Source organism: Jaculus jaculus, chromosome 3 (genome assembly GCF_020740685.1).
Source record: "Jaculus jaculus isolate mJacJac1 chromosome 3, mJacJac1.mat.Y.cur, whole genome shotgun sequence".
NCBI classification, from domain to species: Eukaryota; Metazoa; Chordata; class Mammalia; order Rodentia; family Dipodidae; genus Jaculus; species Jaculus jaculus.
Window position 1 is genome coordinate 78,923,373 of NC_059104.1, and position 23,350 is coordinate 78,946,722.

General features: G+C 38.8%; 1 protein-coding gene and 1 pseudogene across 5 annotated transcripts in view; both read right to left on the bottom strand.

Moving 5' to 3' along the window:
* The window catches only part of Ntm (neurotrimin), a 1,010,787-nt gene that overhangs the window by 381,275 nt on the left and 606,162 nt on the right, over positions 1-23,350 (bottom strand). The window lies entirely within an intron of this gene.
* Positions 11,601-11,983, bottom strand: LOC123459341 (annotated as a pseudogene).

Consider the following 23,350-nt stretch of genomic DNA (forward strand, 5'->3'; position numbering starts at 1 on the left):
TGTGGAAAATTGTAAGTTCATTCCCTGTCTCACAGGAGATGTAAATGTGATCCTTTGCCAGCTCAGACAAAAACTCTCCATGCTACATTAGGCTTGATAGCAAGTTTTGTACTTGCAAGCTTTTATGAAAACTGTATATCTGAAATATTAATAATGCAGGAAGGAAGGTGGATTATGTCTCTTCCCTGTTCAGGTTTACATGAACAGAAACAGAACTAATTCCTGATTTGAAACTCAGCAGTTTTTGCAGGATCTATCTCTAAGAACCCAGAGAAGACTGAAGAACTTGACTTATACACAACATAAAGGAAGACAGAGAGGACAAGAATCACATGCCAAAATAAGAATCCTAATCTAAACTTAAAGATCATATCCATGGACAGCAAGAACAGCCTTGGATATTCAGTATAGTTGGAACACTTTCATTCTTTCTAGACTCATATAGAACACCTACATACTATGGTCATGTTAAGGATAGTATCAAACTTTTATTTGGGTTAGGGAGAAAGTCAGTTATACTTCAATTGAAATCTACAATTTCCTGTTTATTAGGAGTGAGACTTGAAATGTTTTTCAAAAATGCCTTTGACCCTTATTGTCTTGTCCTTGAAATACAGTGAATTTAATCCATTTTGCTAAACTCCCAGTTAGTTTTAAGGATTTATTCCCCTACCTTACCTCCCAACATTTTAGTTACCTGTAGTAGTGCTATGTGAGGTATTGCTTTATTGTTCCAAATATTTAAATATTTGCAGCTTCTCTCCAGAAAATGATTTTTACTGCTCATCCCATTATGCCAGTTTTGGCCATCCAAGCTATGGCCAATGAGAAAGGCAAAGGGAAACATGTGTTACTATAAAATGGAAGCTGTATTAGTCAGGGTTGAACTGAGTACAATTTACTATGTGTGATGGTTATAAATCTATTGGAGGCTGGGCGAAATATGATGGCTTGAATAGATGGCCCCCAGTATATTCCGTTTTTTAAAATTTGTACTTTGCCTCTGCAGCCACTTGGCTGGAGGCATCGTCACTGGGTGGATCTTAAGGTGTGGTGGTGAATTTCAGATTTCAATCTAAAGATATGCAAAGTGTGCCTAGCAGGAGTTTCTGAAGTGTGCTGTGCTAGGTGGCTTTTGGCTTTTTGGCTTGTGCTTCTCTCTCTCTGCTTGGGCCTGTGAAATTATGTCAGCTTCTTCTGCCTTAATGGAACTTCCTCTAGATCTGTAAGCTTCAATAAATACCCTTCCTCCATAACTGTGCCTGGTCTGGAAGTTCATCTCAGTGAATCTGAAACTGTCTACTACAGAAGTCTTCTGAGAATTCCTGATTTTTTTTTTTTTTTTTTTTTTTCTGGAACAAGAATGAATGTCTTAAATTGAACCTACTCATTCACTATACAAATTAAAAAAAAAAGATGGATTTATGTGTCTGGCATTGGTTACTTTTCTTTTTGCTATGACCAAAGACCTGGCAAGAAGCAAGTTAAGGGAAGAAAATGTTTATGTCAGCATACAGTTACAAGTTCATCATGATCAAGGAGGCATGGTGGCAGCAGCATGAAGCAGATCTGGTCATACTGAATCTAGTCGGGAAGCAGAGAACAATGAACAATGCTCAGCTCTTTCCATTTTATTCAATCTATTTTTATTTAATCATCCTGTGGCATGTTGCCTCCTACAGTCAGGGTGAGTTTTCCTACCTCAATTAACATAATCTAGAAATTCCTTCACAGATATGTCCAAGGATTTGTCTCCTAGGTGATTCCAGGTCCAATCAACTTGCATGAGTGTTTCATCCACTTTCATCTCATCAGCCATCAAGATACTAGAAGCAGTTGTTACTCTAGCAAGTCTTAGTAATGCCAACTAATACACATTAGAGACAATCACCTTCATGTGGATATTCTGTAAGATTAAATGATAACAATTTGCTAAAGACAGCATACCAAAATTTCCTAGCTCTGGGTCTATTAATTAGATGAATAGTTACTAGCAATCCATTTATTTTATGCTATATATAACTTTTGTTGTGATGTAATATTCTAATTAAATTCTATGATGGATGATCCAAATATCTTGAAATAATCTGATAAAAACAAATGATGGAGTAAAATGTTGGCTAGTTTTGGGTTGTAGAGATGGCTTAGTGGTTAAGGCACTTGCCTGTGAAGCCTAAGAACTCATGTTCAATTCTCCAGGTCTCACATGGACAGATATACAGTGATGCAAGCATGCAATGTTGCACATGTGCCACAAAGGAGTGTACAAATACGGAGTTCCTTCGCAGCAGGCTGAAGGCCCTGGCATGCCTATTCTCTCTCTCTCTCTCAACTTAAGGAAAGGTGGATAGGTTTTAAGAAAACACTGACAAATACATGAAAACTGTTTCATACCTAGAAATATATGTTTAATATGTATTTTTTGAGAGGTCACTTGTTTTTGGAAGATACTAAGCTCAGGATAGCATGTGACATATAATGTAAAATGATCCAGAAGACTTTCAGCCTGAAATATGTTAAAGTGAAACCATTAGCAGTGTCTTCACAAGTGATTCAGTGTGTTCAGAATCTGAGTGATTGATCATAATCCAAATAAACTCTTCTGTACCAATTACACAAAATCCATTTACCCAAATGCAGAAGGTTCCAGACCTACTAGAACTGCATTTACAGAACCAAGAAAATGATGTCTGTCTCAATGTCATTTGATGTTTAAGCATTTCAGTTTATCTATTTAACTCATCCCCCCCAATGGCCTTTTATGATAGGCTTATAATAAGGAAATAGGTATTCATGATTGGGATATTATAATTTAGTCATCTAAAGCCTACTTCAGAGACATTTTTTGTAAACTCGGAGTCCTTACTCACTCTGCCAGCAATCAATACATCTGATTGATAAAACTGTCAAAAGTAAGGCACTGTCCATGGAACTATACATACCAACTTCTCGAGAGCATCCCTGGTTTAACTGAGTGTGGCAATGTTCATTTCCTTCATTTGGAGAACAACCTAGTCTCAGTAAAAGGGGATGGTGACAAAACTTTTATAATCCTACCTCACCGTGTACAGGAGCCATAGAAAATTCAGTAGAAAAACCATCAACCATTGCCAATTAACATGACATCTGTCCAGGCATTTCATGATGGAAGAAAGAATGCAATGTTGTAACCGCAAGTTGATCACCTGTAGCTACAAAAGAATGTCAATTGCTTAGGGATAATGTCGAGTGTAGTTATCATGTCAGGTCATAGAAAGGCTAATAACTCATTAAGCCACATTTATAAGAACTACAAACATGATGGTTTAGATGGTTTTGTGTCCCCAAAGTCATATAATGAAACCTGATCCTCAACGTACTAGTATTATAAATTCTTTTGGTGTGTAGGAGGGTGATTAGGTCATAAAGGCAGAGTTTCTATAAATAGAATTATGACCTATAGGAATGATACCCCAGAAAGCTGTCTTAAGATTTTCAGGTAATGACATGCAACAAGGCACCTGATCACTCAGCCAGATCCCAAATCTGCCAATACCTTGATTTTAGATTTGCCAGCTTTCAGAATGTGAGATGTGTTTGCTGCTGATAAGCCAGCTGGTTTATGGTATTCCACCAGTGCGGTCTGCATCAATGAAGGTAACAAAGATGTCCTTAAGAGCAGACATGGCCTATGACTCACCTCTGCTACCAGAGTTACCATGCACACTGAGTTTCTAAGCAAATGACTAATCTCCGACAGAGTAACTGTCCAAATGAATAAAACAGCACATGTGAACAGAGCTATGACAACATGATGAAATATCAAACAACTAAATTATTTGACAGGAGCCTAAATTCTACAAGTGCTACTAATTGAAAGGTTGAAAGTCTCAGTAGTTTTTAAATTTTCCTTCTACTGAAGCTATATCACAAGGATTACTAAAACATGCTATCTGCATCAAGTCATTCCACATTCTCTGCATGGGTTCTAAGTCTTAAGCTCTTTCCTGCATAAGCTGAAAAAAAAGTCTACTCTGCAATTCATTATTCTTTTTCCATAAAACCAGTTTAATGTGCATAAGTTGAATTAAAATATAGAACGGGATGTTATTCAGTAGTATATGATATTACATTTTGCACATAATAAACACAGAGTCTATATGTGCAGGTGGTATGCCTGCACAAGTGTATGTGTATATGCTTGTCTGGACTGTAGCAGCTAAAATATTCTTAAATTTTTTTGTTCATTATTTATTTGAAAATGACACACAGAGTGAGAAAGGCAGATAGATATATATATAGAAAGAGAATGGACGTGCCAGGACCTCTAGCCACTGTAAATGAACTCCAGACGTGTGCGCCTCCTTGTGCATCTGACTAATGTGGGTCCTGGGGAATCGAGCCTTGAACCGGGGTCCTTAGGCTTCACAGGCAAACACATAACCACTAAGCCATCTCTCTAGCCCTAAAATATTTATTTACGTGAGTCAACAAAAAAATTCGAAAACATTGGAATAGATAAACAAGCCATCAGGATGGATACATACCTGTTTCTTCAGCTTGCTAGTTATGTAACTTTGGACCAACACCTCTACCTTTCAGAGCATCAATTCCCTTATCTGTAAGATGGAAATTTTATCTCTTGTTTTCCAGGATAATTATATGAATTAAAATCAGTGAAAAAAGTTTTTTAAAGGTTACTTGAGATGCAATATCCTCTACAAAACATTTCTCAGGCTGGAGACTTGGCTTAGCTTTTAAGGCACTTGCCTATGAAGCCTAAGGACCCAAGTTTGATTCCCCAGAATCCACATAAGCCAGTGAGTAAATCTGTAATTACAAGCAGGAAACAAGTGTGGGCCTCATGGAACTTGCTTTTTAGATGAAGAGGGACAACCAAGAGTTAGAAGCTAGAAGCTGAAACTTTCAGCAAATATTAAAATATGGGTGTGTAACAGAAAGTTCTGGGTGGAAAGAGTGGTGATTTTAGACAAGAAGCTTAGAGAAAGTGTCACTTTGGTGATATTATGTATAAATGTACTTTTACCTATTGTCACACATTTTGTTACATGTGGTTAATTTACTCAATTAATTCTAACAAAACAAGTGGTAGGCAAAACAATAAATAATTGTATATAAGTGTTGCAATGAAATACAACATAAATAAATTCTTTTTGTGATCTGAAAAAATGACTTAAACCCACAGACCAGAAAAAAAATCAAGGTTTTATAGAAAACCTGTTTCAAAGCTGGTTTGTGGGAAGAGTCTAAAATCCAGAGCACACTATGACTGTCAGCCAGTCTCTGACAAGCTATTTCATGTTAATTGTCAGCATAAACATATCCCTGAAGGCTGCAACTTTAGTGGCCAAGGGACCTGTCAAGGTTGATGATTTTACTTTGAAACAGTTTCAACAGGTCAGATGGGATGTTTTGGAAAATAGTGGAGGTGTCCTGAGAGATATTTTCAATTCAAAGAAAAAGTAGGACCAGGAAGATCAGTATATTCCAATCCAAAACAGGTCAGATTTCAAAGGGCTCCAGTCCAGAGAAGAAAGGACCATGACACTGGTGCAGTTACTCTGTGTTCACAAAGGACATAGTGGGTACTTTGGTTATGGAGTAGAACAAGGAGGAAGAAGAGGTAACAATGCAAACAAGTTGTGGGGTTCTCTCAGTCCCCAAGAAGGCTGTAGTCAACACTGACCACATCCAATGGGGCCACAGAAGAAACTGAACCAACAAATAGTGAAGCTAGATGCCTTGGTGAACAAAAAGACAGAAACCTGCTGGAGAAGAAAATCAGAAGGTAAGTGAGGATCTTCTTCAACATGTTGGAGAAAATATTACCTCCACTGGAGACCAGTAACTGCTTAACCTTATCGTTTCTTCTCATTATTACAAGCTTACGTGCAACAGTCATGCACTGCTATCCAATTGAAAAGACACAGAAAGAAGAAAAAAAAAACACGCGGTGATCTTTTTTCTTTCTTTGTTAATCTATAAGGCAATGTTCTGTGAGGAGCCATGGCACTCATGAAAAATAGTAGCAAAGTACTTCCAGGGGGTCATGAATTTGGAGCAGGATGCAGTAGTTGGAATGGTTTTGACTTTTCTGCCTTTGGAGACGTGTATTCTCCGCATGTGAAGAAGTTGGCAAAACCACCTAACAGTGATAGTGATGACTACCAGTTAGACACTAAAACCATTTTTTTTTTCTTCTTGGCATTCTGCTAGATAGATTTCTTTTCTGGCTCCATGTCAACAGAGTAACTGCATTTTAGCCATGAGGAAAAGTTATAGATGACATTATGATCCTTACAAATCTTCAACATGTGCTCTCCTAAGCTTTTCCTCCTCTTTTGTGGGCAAGTTCTCACTCAGAGAACCTTAGATGCACATGTCTAAGATGACAGATATTTGATCGCCTGGATCCCTGAGTGACTATGTGGAGGACAGCCTCTTTCTTTGTTAAGAAACAGAAACATGCATTTTGGTTTGTTGAGTAAGACATACATATATCAACTTACCAAAGAATGTGTTTTTTTTTTATATGAAATGTAATCTATTAACTCCTCTGAAAGATAAAACAGTTTTGAAGAATTTAACTCATCTGATCTAGTTATCACAGCATGAATAAATTAAGTATTAAACCTATTCCCCTCCAAACCTAATGCCTCCTTTCACTGGACCCCACTATTCTTTGGAACTGAAGATACAGAAAAGCAGATCTATAGGGGAAAGATGCACCAACCAATCTTCTCCTGTCATCGTACAGTGGGAGTAGCTTTTCTTCACAAAGCATAGTTGGACAAAATCTCTCTCAATAGCTGTAGAAGAGGATAGGAGTCATCATAAAGAATACAAACCCCAGTGTGCTTTGCAAGCCAATGAAGAGCCACCCCCTTCTCCAAGACTGATTCCAGAGGGAAGCTTTAGGTAAATGAAAATCATAAGCCATTTGATCCTGAAAGTTTTTCTGCAGAAAGGCAAGATCATGTCCTTTCTTTGTGGTAAATCTTGCCTTGATTAAATTGGCTCTTTTTTTTTTTTTTTTTTTTTTTTTTTTTTTTTTTTTTTTTTTTAGTGAGTTTCCAAAGCACTGAGTTGCTAACAAGAAAAAATTTTAATAAGGTCCTAGATTTAAAGCCACATGCAACAAAGTCTAGGTCCTTGAAGAAATGTAATGAATAAAAGAATCTAAATCACTGCTTTTAAAAATCATCTATCTAAGTATTATAAAAATCCCCTCTTTTATTCCACCCTCCCTCACTTTCATGTTATAGGTTCTCAATGTCACTTGTGCTAAAGGGCATATATAAGAGAGTTGGAAACTCTCTCTTTCACAGGAGATATCCATGGCTTGAGGGATCCTCTCTCCCCAGCTGCTCTTGCAGTTGATGAGTCTGTCAGTCACTCCTCCATTCTCCACCCTATTCCCTTCCCCTCCAGCACATGATTGTAGCTCTTTTCCATTCTCTAGCTTCTTTCACCCTTGTGCTTGCCCTTCCTTCTCTTTATACACTCATTCTCTGTGCTATCTCTTGATCATTTTAACAAGGGAACACCATGCTGGGGAGGAACTCAAATTGTTCTCCAATCAGGGTAAGGCCAGGAGCAGTAAACAAATAGAAAGAAGCCTTCCCTTTGCATGGGGACACAACACACTGCCTCACAGTTTGCAATCTCCATATGTTTGCCATGGACTTCTTTCCCCTTAGGCAGATGGGCAGTCTACAGCATAATTTCAAGATGCAGGGTGGATTGTTCTGGCTTTGTTTTGTTATGGTTTTTCTTCCCTTTCCTTTCCAGGACCCTGGAGCACATAGAAGATGATCTGAATTAAAATAGAACAATTTTCAAATCTGATTCTAGCTTAGAAATGTTGGAGAGTCAAGCAGGGAGAAGAATAGAAGATGATGTGTATTCCCTCTGGTCCTCTCTCCCCACCACTGCACAGCAGTGGTGCCTGGGAACACAGAACAAGCAGGACATTTCCATAAACGTGTTTTATTTTAAGTATGAAGCGGCTTCCTGCCAATGAATCATCTCTCACTGAAGGAAGAAGTGCCTGCAGAGACCATCAACACCACTCCACCTGATGATTGGAGAGGGAGGGAAAAGTAGGAACTGTGGAGTTCATCATGCAGTCACACCACTACACAGAAAGCTACAAGGTCACACAGAGCCATAAAGGAGCACATATGGGAAAAGAAGTATCTGCATAAAACTAAAGCAGGCTGAACACAGTGACAGGACTCTTTCCTTCTTCCTTCTCCTGCCCTCATTAGGTAGCCTTATTGACTTCCCAGTGGTCCAAAAATACTGAGCATTGCTAAGTTGTCCAAATTGTTCAGTATTTTTCCATCTTACTTCTAAGACTCAAGTCATGTTTGCTGAATACCTACTAGATGAAAAATTTCAACTCATTTCCTTTTATCAAAATAGGTAAGTCCCCAAAGGGATTAATCAAGTTGTAAAGGGTTGTTACTTAAACACACACACACACACACACACACACACACACACACACACACACATCCAGAAATATTATATCAACTTGGAGAATTGTGTAACAGCAAATCTACCTTAAATAATAGAGAATCAACTTGAATCCATAACACATAGACTAATTCACAGGCTGTTTGCTGTTAGTTTTTCCACTATTGCACTCGTATCCCCGTCTGAGTTGTTCTCATTTCTGCTTGGAATGGATATCTCTGGCTTGTGTTGTCTCTCTTCCTTGAACCAGGAGATTATTTTACGTACTCCATCAATGGTTTTTGTTTTTGTTTTTGTTTTTGTTTTTTGGTTAATATAACCAGAAGTTCTGCTTGGCAATACTATCTGGATTCAAGAAATACTTACAACAGACAGAATGCATAAATTGATAAGGTAGTTTTCCATTGGTCCCTAAATGTGTGATGAAAACTCAGTCAATTTCTACATAGGACATTGGATTTCTAGGATAAATTTCCATTTAGTGTTAAAATTATGCTTTTAAAAATTAATTAATTAATTAATTAAGTTAATTGAGAGAGAAAGAGAGAGAATGGGCATACCAGGGCCTCCATCCACTGCAAATGAACCCTAGATGCATGTGCCAACTTGTGCATTATGCTTGTGAAAAATTCTGTAAGTAAGTTATTATGAAACACCTTAGGAAACTTCAGAGAAGTTACCAGGGAGAACTGAATTTGGATTTCTCTCTGGAAAGTTTTCATTTTCAAGCCAGTGTTTGGCAAATAGACATGTGTTATTTGTTGCCAAACCAGTTAATAATATCATCCAGAATGAATACATTTGCCAACAATATCCAGCATATTTGAGGCTCTTTGGGGAAATAATAAATCAGCCTTGTTCTGGATAGACTATATATTTGTTTGCTGAAGAGCTATCTACTTTTTCAGGTCTGGCCACCAATCCAGACAATATAATCAATAGTTAGCATAAATATATAAATATAAGTAAGCAAAATTTAACTCAATATTTAAATTTTTGCACCCTTCCTATAATTCTTATTCTTTAAAAAACATAATTCATGTGATTTCAAAACATCAAGTGGTATGGTTAATTTTAATTGCCAACATGTTGGATTGAAAAATGCCAACAAGTTATGTAAAGCATGCTTCTGGGTGTCTTAGTGAAGATGACTGCAGAAATTACTAGATCATAAAGGCTTGAGTGGTTTAATTCATCAATGAATCATAAGAGTAGTGCATTAATGGTAGGTGGTGAAAGAAAGAAGGTGCACCTTGGGGTTAGAGAGATGGCTTAGTAGTTAAGGCACTTGCCTGCAAAGCCAAAGGACCCAGGTTCAATTCCCCAGGACCTAGGTAAGCCAGATGCTCAAAGTGATGCATGCGCCTACAGATTGTGTACAGGAGCTGAAGGCCCTGGCATGCCAAATCTCTCTCTCAAATAAATTAATAAAATTAAAAAGAAAATAATGCAGACCCTGGTTGGAAAGTTGGTCTGGGGGCATGTCCTAGAGGATTATTTCCTATTCCTTTCCTGTGGTCCCCTTTCTTTGCTCCCTGACTACAATGAAGCAAATAGCTTTGTCACATGCTTCCCCCACAAAAGTGTGCCCAAGGACATGGGACCAAGTGACCATGGACTGAGCCCTTTGAAAACGTGATTTCAAACAGACTGTTCCCACTGTAAGTTGTTTCTCTCTGGTATTTGGTCATATGATAAATAAAGAAAGTGACAGCAAACAATAGTTTTATAACTAAAAGTGATAATTTAAACATGACTCACTTTACCCAGCAACAATAATGGTATAACCAATCATTCTGTCACTTCCTACCTGTCTATATTAATTGATATTTGAGAAAAAAAAAAACAGTTACTTACTTGGCCCTATAAATTCACAAAAGGCTATTATCATTAATTGCTATTTATTAGTTAGATGTCACCAATTCTATTATCATATTCACAGACTTGGGAATACTTAAGCCACAATGCTGGGGTTTAAAGTATTGTTAAATGTAGACATCAAATGTTTTCAATGTCATGTCCCCTTGTGGGCATGGAGAATGACATCTTTTTTTTTTTTAATTTTTTTTTAATTTTTTAATTATTTATTTATTTGAGAGCGACAGACACAGAGAGAAAGACAGATAGAGGGAAAGAGAGAGAATGGGCACGCCAGGGCTTCCAGCCTCTGCAAACGAACTCCAGACGCGTGCGCCCTCTTGTGCATCTGGCTAACGTGGGACCTGGGGAACCGAGCCTCGAACCGGGGTCCTTAGGCTTCACAGACAAGAGCTTAAACGCTAAGCCATCTCTCCAGCCCGAGAATGACATCTTAATGTTGCCTTCTGGAAAATCTTGAGACAATGGTGAGGCAAGTTGCACTCTGTCAGCTTCAAACAATAACCCCTTATTAGATTACTACACAGTGAATTAATTACCACAAAGAAGCTCACTGATCCTATCTTAAGTAAGCACAGACAGCTGAGAGAGCATTGTAGCTCCCCCTAATTATATCTCCACAGCACATATGGATTATTCTCCACCTCAGACTGAGGTCTGCCTATTTTCAAATACCAACATATTAAAAGACCTTGAATAATCAGAATATCCTCTAAATAAAAGTTATTTCTTTAAACCTTGAAATATTCCTCTGCCAACCATTAAGAATGCCATCACACACCTTTAGTTTAAGTCTCAATGTAAGATCTAATGCATCCAATAAATGAACTTTTCTGTGCTTAAGGTTTCTTTGATAGTAGCAGCATTGGTAAACATGTTCAGGATGGCTCAGCTTGGTCAACTCTTCAATACCTCCCCACTTTGCCTCCTTCAAGCCCGCACCCCCCATTTATTTTCAGAAATGACATCAGGCCCTTATTTCTGTAGATGCCAGGAAACCTAGAATACCTGGGTTTATACTTTTTCTTGTTGTATGTGTTGTGAGACAAAGTCTAACTATATAGCCCAGGCAGGCCTTGAACTACTGGCTTGGAGTTTTTTGAAGAATGCAGAGTTTCTTGAAGCTTTCCATAGAATTCCAAGGGTCTCTATTTGGCCCAGAGTTGCTGGCCCTAAAAATGTTTACAGACCTGGGATACTGTAGTTGAGCCTACAGCAGAAGGGTCAACGTCAGAATGTGTTCACAGCTTAAAAGTGTATGAGATGATGTCACTATACTGGGGCAGTGCCTCAGCCTGAACACCTGTGGGAGTCTGCAGTTGTGACACATTGAAGTTCACCATATCCAGGTCTGTGGCTCCAAATTGGGTGGTCACATGCACACCCTTGAGTAAGGTAAAGCTCATAGGGTGCCTCACTATTGCCCTAGGCTATGGAGGTAGTGCTTCCATAGGGTGGCATAGCCTGCTGATCCTTGAACCCTGGGACACTCTGGGATTTTAGGCACTTCTGGCCTCAGGTGGGCCCTGTGTCCACCAGGGGCAAAGCCACAGCTGAAGCCATCTAGGTCTCAAGGGAGGGGGAGCACTGGCACTAGAACCAGGGTGGATGGAGGAGCGCGCATGGCCTGGTTGTCATCTGCAGTATCAGGCACCCAATAAATGAATTTTAAATGGAATTATTACTTAATTTTTTAAATTAATTTATTTATTTGGGAGAGGAAAAGAGGCAAATAGAGATAGATAGAAATAGAGAAAGAGAGAGAGTCAGAGAGAGAGAGAGAGAGAGAATGGGTGCTCCAAACAAACTTCAGATACATGCCCCACCTTGTGTATCTGGGTTATGTGGGTTCTGAGGAATTGAACCTGGGTCCTTGGGCTTTGCATGCAAACACCTTAATTGTTAAGCCATCTCCAACCAGAACTTGGTAAGAGGAATTATATTCCAATTTGGTTACTCTTGATCTTCTGTGTTTCAGTGTGCAGTATCAGTGTCTGGTTTTACAGACATCTACCATATTAAGGAGAGCACATCTGAGAAGTCACTTAACTTCATGGACTCAACAAACTCCATGCATTTCCTTGTCACCTGTGTGGCCCACAGCATGTTATCTGTAAGTGCCCTCCACTTCCACATGCCCATGTAAAAAATGAAGGAATTAGAGCAGAACCTAGAGGAAAATTCTACACTCAAACTTCCTTGCTACAGAATGTTGATGGTTGTTGTGATGAAGGGTTCCCAGATCAGGAGCACTCAAGGCTATATATGAGAGATCAGGTTAAACATAAGTTAGCACATTTGAAAACGCAAGGATTTCTCACAGCCTTCACTGTGCTGATAGGAGCTGCAATTCTCCAAGCTCTGGCTACATAAGCAACATTCAACAAACACACTTTAGGAAAGCATGAATACTTCAGCTCTGGAAACTAATAATATTATTTGTAAACTAATAGTATTATTTGGAAACCAGGAAATATTGGATTCAAATCCTATTCTATGATGTGTTGGGGTCCTGAATGTGGAATTAGGAACATAGGCAGTGAGGCAAGAAGCCTGAATCTCATTAGCCAGAGGCTACTGGATTTTTCCATCTAATTTTAACTTTAATTTCCTGATAATAACTAATGTTTACTCAGAAGAACAAAGTTTCTGAATAAAATTATGTGAAAGCAATCTGACTAAATGCATGGAAGTCCCCTCCTTTGCAAAGCTTTCATGAGTCTGCTATTATTTTGAAGAAAAGTAAAAAAATAAAATAAAATACTAATATCATTAATTTCCCTTGGTTCCCTAGATTCCATTTCCAATAGTATTGGTCCATGTTTCTTTGACTATGCTATTGTTACAACTATGGCCAGTTCATACCTCATATTCAACAGTATGAAATACACCTTTAATTTTGAATCAACTTTTCCACTGCACCAAGCAAACCATATGTGATCTTGCCACTAACATTCTAAAACTTAAATATCAACTTACCCAACTTCTTTTGGGTCCCTGCTAAATATGGAGCCTGTTTCTGAATATAGAAGAGTCTCTTTATGTAACATAAATCTCATTGACCCCATGAAAGACTTCCTGATTGTGGTGGTTTGATTCAGGTGTCCTTGTAAACTTAGGTGTTCTGAATGCTAGCTTCCCAGATGAAGGCAACTTGGAAATTGAAGACTCTTGGAGGCAGTGGAGGCAGTTGGGGGTGTTATAGCCAGTGATTGGCACACTGCTATTGCTGTAGTCCATCTGTTGTTGGCTAGGGGGTGATGACCATCCTCTACTCATGCTGCTGTTTTCCCCTGCTATCATGGAGCTTCCCTTGAGTCTGTAAGCCAACATAAAACTGTTTCCCACAAACTGCTCTTGGTCAGGTGATTTCTGCCAGCAATGCGACTGACTGCAACACTGAGCAATGTTCTTTTTCTGTTTATCTAATGATTTATTTTCTTCGATATTTAGTCTGTCCTTGTATGTCACAAGACACAGAGTCATTGTACTGCACTGTCAAAGGTTCCCTGGAAATAGAGATGTGTATTTTTTAAAATAAATATTTTTTCCATTGATTTATTTGAGGGGGGGGAGCGAATGAGCCTATCAGGGCCTCCAGAAGCTGCAAATTAACTCCAGAGGCATGTACCACGTTGTGCATCTGGCTTATGTAGGTCCTGGGAAATTGAACTTTGGTCCTTTGGCTTTGTAGGCAAGCATCTTAATCGCTAAGCTGTATCAATAAACAGCCCATGGTTTTCCTTCTTTTAATTTCTTAAGCAACTTACAAATGCATGGTACAATAGTTTCTGCTTCAGATCTTCATGGGAGGTCATATTTTTAGTTTAAGGCAAGTTAAAAACACAAATATCTTCCTTTAAATTTGACAATCCTGTCCCTTGCCAGTCATGTTTAAGTAAGATTTTCTTCATCACGTTGTACAAGTACAGTGTTCTAATGGCTTCTTATATTCAGGCTTGGGAGTAAAAGTGACCTGGTAAGACTTTAAAATCCACCCCCACTTTTTTTTTTTTCCTTTAAGGGAAGGAAGCAGTTTCTCACAGATGTGTGAGTTAGGTTGCCCAAGGCAACAGAAGTGATGTGCACCTGAGCTTTTGATAGAGCCCAGCCTGGGGACAGAGCCACTTGGCACAGTACCACAGCCATTGCATGACACACACCAGCTCCCTGTTCTCACAATAGGAAGAGCAGATGCTCTTGGGAAATTTGGCAGAACATGTGAAGGGACACAGTTCAATACTGAAGGCATATGATAGGAAACTGTTAAGCTTAATTGTTCTTGTTTGTTTGCTTGTTTTTATTCCATTAAAAATGCAACAAAGGATGGTGCCATTTCCCAACTCTGTCAAATGGCTGAGGGGTGTGGGGACAGAGGGCAACCCATGCACCTCTGAAGAGATGGGTTCTTAGGGCTCAGCATGTGAAAAATCAAACATATTTGATTTCCAATATGCATGTATGCATAAAAAGCTTCCAATGGATGGTGCTGACATTTATCTTCAGTATCTAGGACTGGAGGGGTTGGTCACCCCTGTGCTCAGGAGAGAAAGTAAATGTCAAGCAAGATTAGTAGCCATATACTACCCACATATGTGGACATTTTTTCATTTTCTGTGTATTTCTCATGCTGTTCTTCATTTAGGTAACAGTTGTGAGAAATTAGATGGACCTCTGCTCTAAAGGGAGTGAAATTATGGAAATGTTTGCTGTTTTATCATCAGAAACTTTCTCTGGGATGAAGTTCAATACAAAATACTACTCACGAACTGCTTTCCACCACAAGTTGGAAACAGGGGCATGGAGGACTTGGTATACTGAGAGTATGCCCTCACTCTATGGGTTTTGGAACTCCAGAGAACATGTTAGATTTTGCTATTTATAGTATTAATTGGATCCATGCATTTGTGAATGTAGTTAGTACGGAACACGGAAGGGAGAGAGAAGAGCTGGTTTTATTTAAATAATCTCTGAGTTAACTAGAGAGATAAAAAGGGTAACAGGAAGAAACAAGGAGGAAACACATGATAATTGCAAACAACTCCTTAGGGAACAAAATGAAAATTGAAAGGCCATCAAAGGCCAAAGGCAACACAAAAGCACAAGCTCCAGTGGACCCAATTCCCCATGCTCAGCCACCTGGGAGCCCAGACAGTGTGGAATACCAGCTGTTAGGATACTCAAATTCTGTACTAAGCCTTCTCTGGACTGTTACCCATGGCTTTGGCTTCATCCACCAAACACACTGGAAGCTGAACTAAACCATACTCTAAGAATTCCAAAATAATTTTTTTTAAAAGCAACCAATCTCAAGCTTTACAATGCACTCAAGAATACTGTGCTTCTGCGTGAGAAGGAAAATACTTGGTAGCAGAGGCCAGTAAGATAAAAAGGAGACATAAAGGGAAGAGAAAGGAAGGGAGGAGGATACTTAATAGGTTGATATTGTATATATGTAAGTACAATGATTGTAATGAGGAGGTAATATGATGGAGAATGGAATTTCAAAGGGGAAAGTGTGGGGGTGGGGAGGGAGGGAATTACCATGGGATATTTTTTTTTTAATCATGGAAAATGTTAATAAAAATTTAAAAAATTAAAAAAAAAAGAATACTGAGTTGTGAACAGAAGGGTCACAATCTACAAAGACTAGGGTGTTCCTCATGAAAGTCACTTTCCTTCTGGTGATAGAGGTGCTTGACTCTTGCGAGGCCACAGGCCCAGGCAACTTACCTTGCCCAAAGCATACCACAAAACTCTCCAAAATAAATGAAAGGAAGCTGAGCAGAACATTTGTCTTTTTTCCTGATGACCAAACCGACTGAAATCCCACTCCATAAATTCACTCCCCTCATGGCTATCTTCCTGTCAAGTGGGGAATCAGTAAGATGAGGATGATCACTGCAACCCACATGCTGCACAACAACTGGGAAGCTGTCAAAGAAGGCCGGTCTTGGTAACTCAGGCTGACCCACACAGAGAAACACAGGATCACCCTTGACATGCCTCCTCGTGGACTGGCCTAGCTAATAAACCATGCTTGTTCCTAAAATCTTTATTTTTGAGGCTTTTAAAGGTAGGGAATTGGATGCTTACCCTGAAGCAAAATGCTTATTTTGGTATCTTAATATTACCTGAAGATGCAAAAGATATATAACGGAGAAAACAGAAAACCAGCAGGGGGAAAATAAAAAAGCTATATTTTCTGAACTTTTCCTAAATTAGTAAGGGAAGGATCAGGTTATATCTTCAAAACATTCAGTAAAAGTAGAAAACACACCTGTGGATGTGGTGGGGGGGGCTCTGCAAGGACTCTTCAAACTGAAGGAAGCACAGGCTGAGAGGGCATGGCATGCATAGAATGGTGGAGATGTGCTTCAGCCTCCTAAAGGCTTAATCTACATCAGAGTGAGCTTCACTGCATCATCTAAATTTGAAATTGTTGCAGGTCAGACTATAAAAGCCCTTGTACTTACTAATTATAAAAAATTAAGAATCTTCCAGACCTTGCATGCACATTATATAATTGAATTTCCACTTTAACTCTTTCAGAAAAAAAAAAAAAAGGTGGTATGCAGATGGAAAGACTAAGATGCAGAACATTTCAGTGATTTAATTAAAGCCATGTTCTTTGAAATTGACAGGATGAAAATGTGAACCCAGGAAGTTAGACTCAAGAACACATGTTCCTATCCCTTAGACCCTTTCAAGTTTCACATAACCTCTGTGTACTTCTCAGATGCTATGCCATACTTATAAAGTAGCTAAGTATCTTGAGTCAGGAGTCCACATTTAAGGCCCCAAGCATGAACCTAAAGGATGGGAGAAGCTATGAAGTCTGGCCTAGCTTTCTGTTTCCCTTGAATATAATCAGTCCTGGTAATGTGGTTATAGATGGGTCTTGAAAGACTGGACAGCCTTGGTCAGAAAGGACACTAGAGACCTTGGAGTCCATTTGAATAAACAGATATCTTTGTAGCTCCTACACAGTGAGATGGTCCCTCCTACTTCAGTAAACATGTAAGTCCGTGATGTTTATTGTGCTCCTGCTGCTGTACTAAACTATTAAATTGTCAATTTCTTGGTCTGAATGGTTTCAGCTTAGTTGGAATGAAGACCTCTGCTAAGGAGATGAGTTCACAACAGGGAAGCTGACTCATAATTCACTCAATGGGGCACAAAAATCATCAGATTTCCATTTAGAATTATATGTGAAATCTAGTTGTAGGGCTGGAATTTGAACCCAAGCCATTTGGGTCATACCTATATGTTTTAATTACTACCACATGAAGAACACCATTGGGAAAAAGAAATGCACCAAAGCAATTACAAATGTACACACAGTTTCCAACATCTAAAACTGCTAAGTAATTAACATACACAATGTACTATGAATGCCTTGGTTCAAATCTACATGAAAAAGACAGGTGGTGGTAATTAAAAAGCAATACATGGGGGAAAATGCCCAGAAAACAAACACACTCATGAATGGGTCACATACTAGAAATAAGAGAAATATAAATGAAAATACAAATGAGTTATACTGAGCACAGCACATGAAAAAAAAATATGTATTCACCAGGAATCAGATAAAACTAAGGGTTGAAGATGAGCAGAGATGAGTATTCTTGTATTCCAGTGGAAGTACTGCCTTGGAAAACCATCCTGAAAGGCAACATGTGGTTTTAATGCAGTGAAGCACTTGGAATCCCATTACCTAGCAATATGGCTACTGGTGACTTCCTTAGGAAATATCATGTCTATTAGGGAATGTTTGTAATGGAATTGTATGGGTCAGAGGGACATTGTAAATAAAGTCTCGGTAACTCAAAGGAATGTGTTAATCAATGGCATATCCATGCAATATGCCAAACCAGTTGAGAAAGATATATGGTCACTTGATGAGATTTATGAAATACATTTGTGTGAGGAAATGTAGAAGAAGGGGAACAAAAATAAAATTGAGGATTAAGGGGAAAATAAGATAGTACTTTTCAGAGATCAATGATACCTCGTCAGTGATGCTGGTCTGATATGCACTGAGGAGTGTGATTAACTCAGACCTCAATCATGCTGCACAGGAAGAACAGTAATGAAGAATAATGAGTGAGCTCAGAAATGGTAGATAGGTAAGAGTGCAGGTACAAGAAATAGCATGCCAATAATGCTCAGACAAGTGGTAGAGTGAAGTGATACTGATGTGCAGCATCATGGCCTATAACAGTTTAAATAAGTACTTCTCCTGTCTTCAGGTCCTTAGACCTGGGGGCAGGTGTAAACTTTCAGTCAGGCATCAGGTGGCTGGCTAAGGAAGCATAATCTCTTAGAAGAGGACTGGTGACAATAGATTCAACACATGGGTGACAATTGGGACTGCCAAATCAGAAGGTACATCTGAAGTTTCAATTTATCCAGTGTAGAAGTGTGAGGAAATCAAAAGAAATTAGCTTCATCTCAATTGGTAAAAACATAGAAGCCAGACATGAAACACACGTTGAAACTCAAAACCAATGCCAGCTGAGCTAAGGCAAAAACTGTGAAATTAGAGCCATAATGGCAAATAGCTGCTGCTACTAACATTCTTGCCCTAGATGTATCAGGACAACTTTATTTAGTCATGAAAAGGTATAGGTAAGGTTCATAAGTACATTAACTTAATTGCATTTAACATAAATTAATCATCTTTTCTTCCATAGCTGAAGATTTTAAAAGTAAGGGGACAGAGATAGTAAGTTACCTTGAAGTTAGAACACAATTGTATCCTTGAAAGTATCATTATCCAAATGTATGTGTAGTATTCGAAATTAAACATACTAAACAAACATCAAAGGGACAAATCTGTATTGTGTCTCAAATAATTCTATTCATAGTATATGCCACTGAACTCAAATGGTGAAGTCCTGACATTTATGGGTTTACTCCATAGTACAAGGCATGAAGAAGCCATTCATGTCCTTTTACTCAGCCTCAAAAACCCCAAGATTACAGATATTTTCTCTCCAAAATTGAAGTATAAACAGCATATGTCAAGAAGACATGATTATAAAAATGATTATTAAAAAACCAGAGAGGTATAACTCATGCTGCATACAGCCAAAGGAACAGAATACAGTTGAGAAAGAGAAGACACGATACATGGAGGTCTCTGCAGATCGTGGCCCACCTTCAGCCACCTCTCATGGAACTCAGCAACTCTCATGATTGCCTGACCACTGGGTGAATTTTCTACTCTTGTGATTAAATAGCCTTGCAACAATTTCAGCCTTTGTTCTACTATGTGTTAATCAGCCTACCACCAAAATGGAAAATAGAATTATCCTTCTTCTGTTTTTAATCTTGAATTGAATACTAATTGATTTTTAAAAGCCCAGCTACTGGATTGTATTTGTCCTGCCATTAATTTTGTTTGATTACAGATGTTTCAGGTAGAGACATACTGTCCCCTTATCTGCTGACAAATGAAACCATCACATAGTTCTTAAATATGAGTAGTCTTCAGGAAGCCAAAAGTACAGTAAGAAACACTGTCCATGAGGAAATGGTCAAAATAATTATAGGAGAATTAACTGGGTGGAAGGTGTATTCAGTCATCTCAAAGTCCTATTCGGGCTAGAGAGATTGCTTAGTGGTTAAGGCATTTGCTTGCAAAGCCTAAGGACCCAGGTTCGATTCTCCAGTTCCCATGTAAGCCAGATGGTGGCACCTGAGTCTGGAGTTCATTTGCAGTAGCTGGAAGCCCTGGTGCATCCATTTTCTCTCTGTTCCCCCTCTCTCTCTACTGAAAAAATAAATAAATAAAATGAAAGCCCTATTCAAAATGCCTTTGGGGGAGAATATGTGAGATATATAAAAATGAAAAATAGAAATGCCACCTCTGGTATATTAGAGATCAAATATCTGTCATGGTGTGAATGTGATTTTAGTGTATCCCCACAGGTTTCATGTGCTCTGTGCTCATGTCATGGACTTGAGAGATGGGGTGGAACCATGAAGTAAATGCTAAGTTATTGGTTCATCAAAGTCATGCTATCTTGAAAGAATTTATGGGTTTTTTCAAGTGAAAGGGTAGTTATGAATGTATGAGTCTGACCACTCCCTAGTATCTCTATGGTCCCTGTCTGACCTTGTGATCTCTCCTTGCATTTATCCCACCATTTGCTGTGATATGATAGCCGTAGGGTTCCTAATCAGAGTCAGCACCAAGTTTGACTGTCCACCTATAAAATTCAAAATTAAATTCACCTTTGTTCCTTACATTGTACTCAGCCTCCACTATTTCATTGTAACAGAAAACACCCATAAGCCCACAACCCAAAAGATCTTAATACCACACAAGGACAGTATAGCAAAACACAAATTCAAGGCAACACAAATCCTTGGTAGGCAAGTGGGTGTTATGCATAGAAAGAATTGAAGAAATGGGCAGCTATTTTTATTCTCCTCTGTAAATCCTGGAGCTGCTTTTTCTGGGTGGTAGTTTAAATCAGGTGTCTCCCATCAATTCATGTGTTTTGAATGCTTGATCCCCAGCTGACAGTAATTTTGGCATTTGACCCTTGTATGGAGTTATGTTATAGGGCGTAGGCTTGGGTATTATATCCAGCTTCCTCTTGCCAGAACTTGGCTCACATTTCTGCTGCTGCTTCTACCTTCTGTGGTAGAGGATGTCCATCCTCCCTCATGCCATACTTTCCCCCAACATTATAGAGCTTTCCCTCAGAAGTTCAAGCCAAAATAAATCCCTTTCTCCTAAATGATGCTTTTGGTTCGATTCTTTGTGCCAACAACAAAAAAGGTAACTACAATATTTGGTGAAAAGATTTTGGACATGACAGCCACCTGAAAATATTTGCAAGAAATAGTTGCTTAGGATGGCATACAGTGTAAGGATATGACCTCTCTAATGGCACATAGTGTGGCTTAGGGTGCTCTAGACAGCAGGGTCTAATATACTCTGAAGTACCTTCCCTATGATTCCAGAACACATATGTTACAGAAAAGACATCAGCTGCAACAATGGCTTAATTCATGGTACTATGATCCTGCCTAGACTTTTATTTACTATTTTTTTCTGGTGCCAACAAAACATGTAGAAAATCAGTTATTTAACTTACAAGATCATTTAAGGATATACTGTGAAAATACATATAAAAGTGATTTAAAATTTTTAAATTGCACCCACTCTCTTGGAAAAATCTTAGCCCTGCATACTGGGCACATGACTTGATACTGTACACATCTAATCTGTTCCTATGTAAGAAATTATTATACTCAATTAAAAACCCTAGGGACTTTAGAGAGCAGTAATCTCTTCATCTTTCTATCAGAAATGCTCTCAATCTGCGTGTCTCAAAAATACTCTTCCAGGTTGTGAAGACAGTACCTAATGAGAAAGCAGGCTCTTTATCCTACACATTCAGATACAATATGAATTTTGGGGGTTTTGTTGTTGTTGTTGTTTGTTTTGTTTTGTTTTATTTTTTGGAATACCAAAAAATATTTTCCTTTTCTCCAGTTGTTGGCCATGTCTGAGGAAGCAAAGCATTATAAAGAAGTATAGCCATACCTCAAGCAAGAATAGGGAAGAGAAGAAGGAGGAAGACAGAGGAGGAGAAATGGAGAGAAGGAGAGAGGGAGGAAAAGAGCTAACAGTTTTCAGGCTTAAATTATGTTTTCTTTTTATTGATCTGGTCATTTCTGTATTGAATTGGATGAAAAGAAAATTGGTGTTGCTGACTTATCCCTTCTTCCCTCTCCTCTCAACTGCTATTGCTCTGAGTTGATATACAGATAGTCTTCACAAGGCTCAGGCCACCAGTCTCTGGCATTGTCTTCATGGACCATCCTCCAAATAACTCCCATAATGTCATTGGTTGAAATAGGCCAACAGAAGCACTCCTCAGAAAGTATCCAAAGATCCTCACTGACAGAATCGAAAGCTGTGGGACTGGGCTGTAGCTTGTTGGTAAAGCCGCAGGGCTGGGATGTAGCTTGGTTGTAAAGCTATTACTTAGCAGGTTTGAGGTCCTAGATTCAGTCCCTAGCACTATTGCTTTTGAAACAACCTGTGATGCTTAGGTACCCTCTCTTCTCTATCTGGTGATCACCTGGTCTTCCAATGTCATACTTTTAAATACTACCCATATGACAATGATTTCCCCGGGTGGGTGTCCTGCTTAGATTATCTTTCTTAAATTCTAGTCTTTGCTTTTGAAGCTATGTGCTCACTCACCTTCTCCACATTGATCTCTAATTGTCATCTGGCCATAAAATGCGCAAAATAACTCCAAACAAATTTTACCCACAACTATCCCATCGTGGATACTGAAGTCTCAGGACAAAATCTTGAACTTAACTATGATATCTCTATTTCTCTCACATGTCACATAGAACCCATCAAGTCTCATTGGCGCACCTTCCAAAAAGCACCCAGAATCTGACCATGGGAAAAATTTCCTGAATCCCCTGTCCCTTTCACCTCACCATAGTTAGACGATGGCTTTTGAACAGTTTGCTTGCTGCTGATCCAGTGTACATCTTCCAAACACATAATATCAAACCACCATCTGCTCAGCAGAGCCATCTTTTCGGAGCACATCAGAACAAACCATGCAACTGATCAAAACTGTTCACTGCATCCCTACTTCTCTCTTTGTGAGATAGTCCCTAGGTCTAACATGGTTGAGACTTCTTACCTCTCCAGCTACAAAACTTACCTCAGCCACACCTCCCTCTGAACATGCCAGGCCCCTTCTGTCTTAATGTGTTTATAGGCATCTCCTCTCTGACCTGAAATTCATTCCCTAGAAAAGGCTATCACCTCTCTGAAGACATTGGTTCCTTTCTCGTGGTTTATCTCAAATACATGATTTAGTCCTGCCTCATTCCACTATGCAGTTTTTTTTTTCCCTTGCTCACTCAAAAGCACGTATGCATTATGGCATAGTGTGTGGTGTATGGATATATGATCTATGTTGTCTTTCTCTCTTTA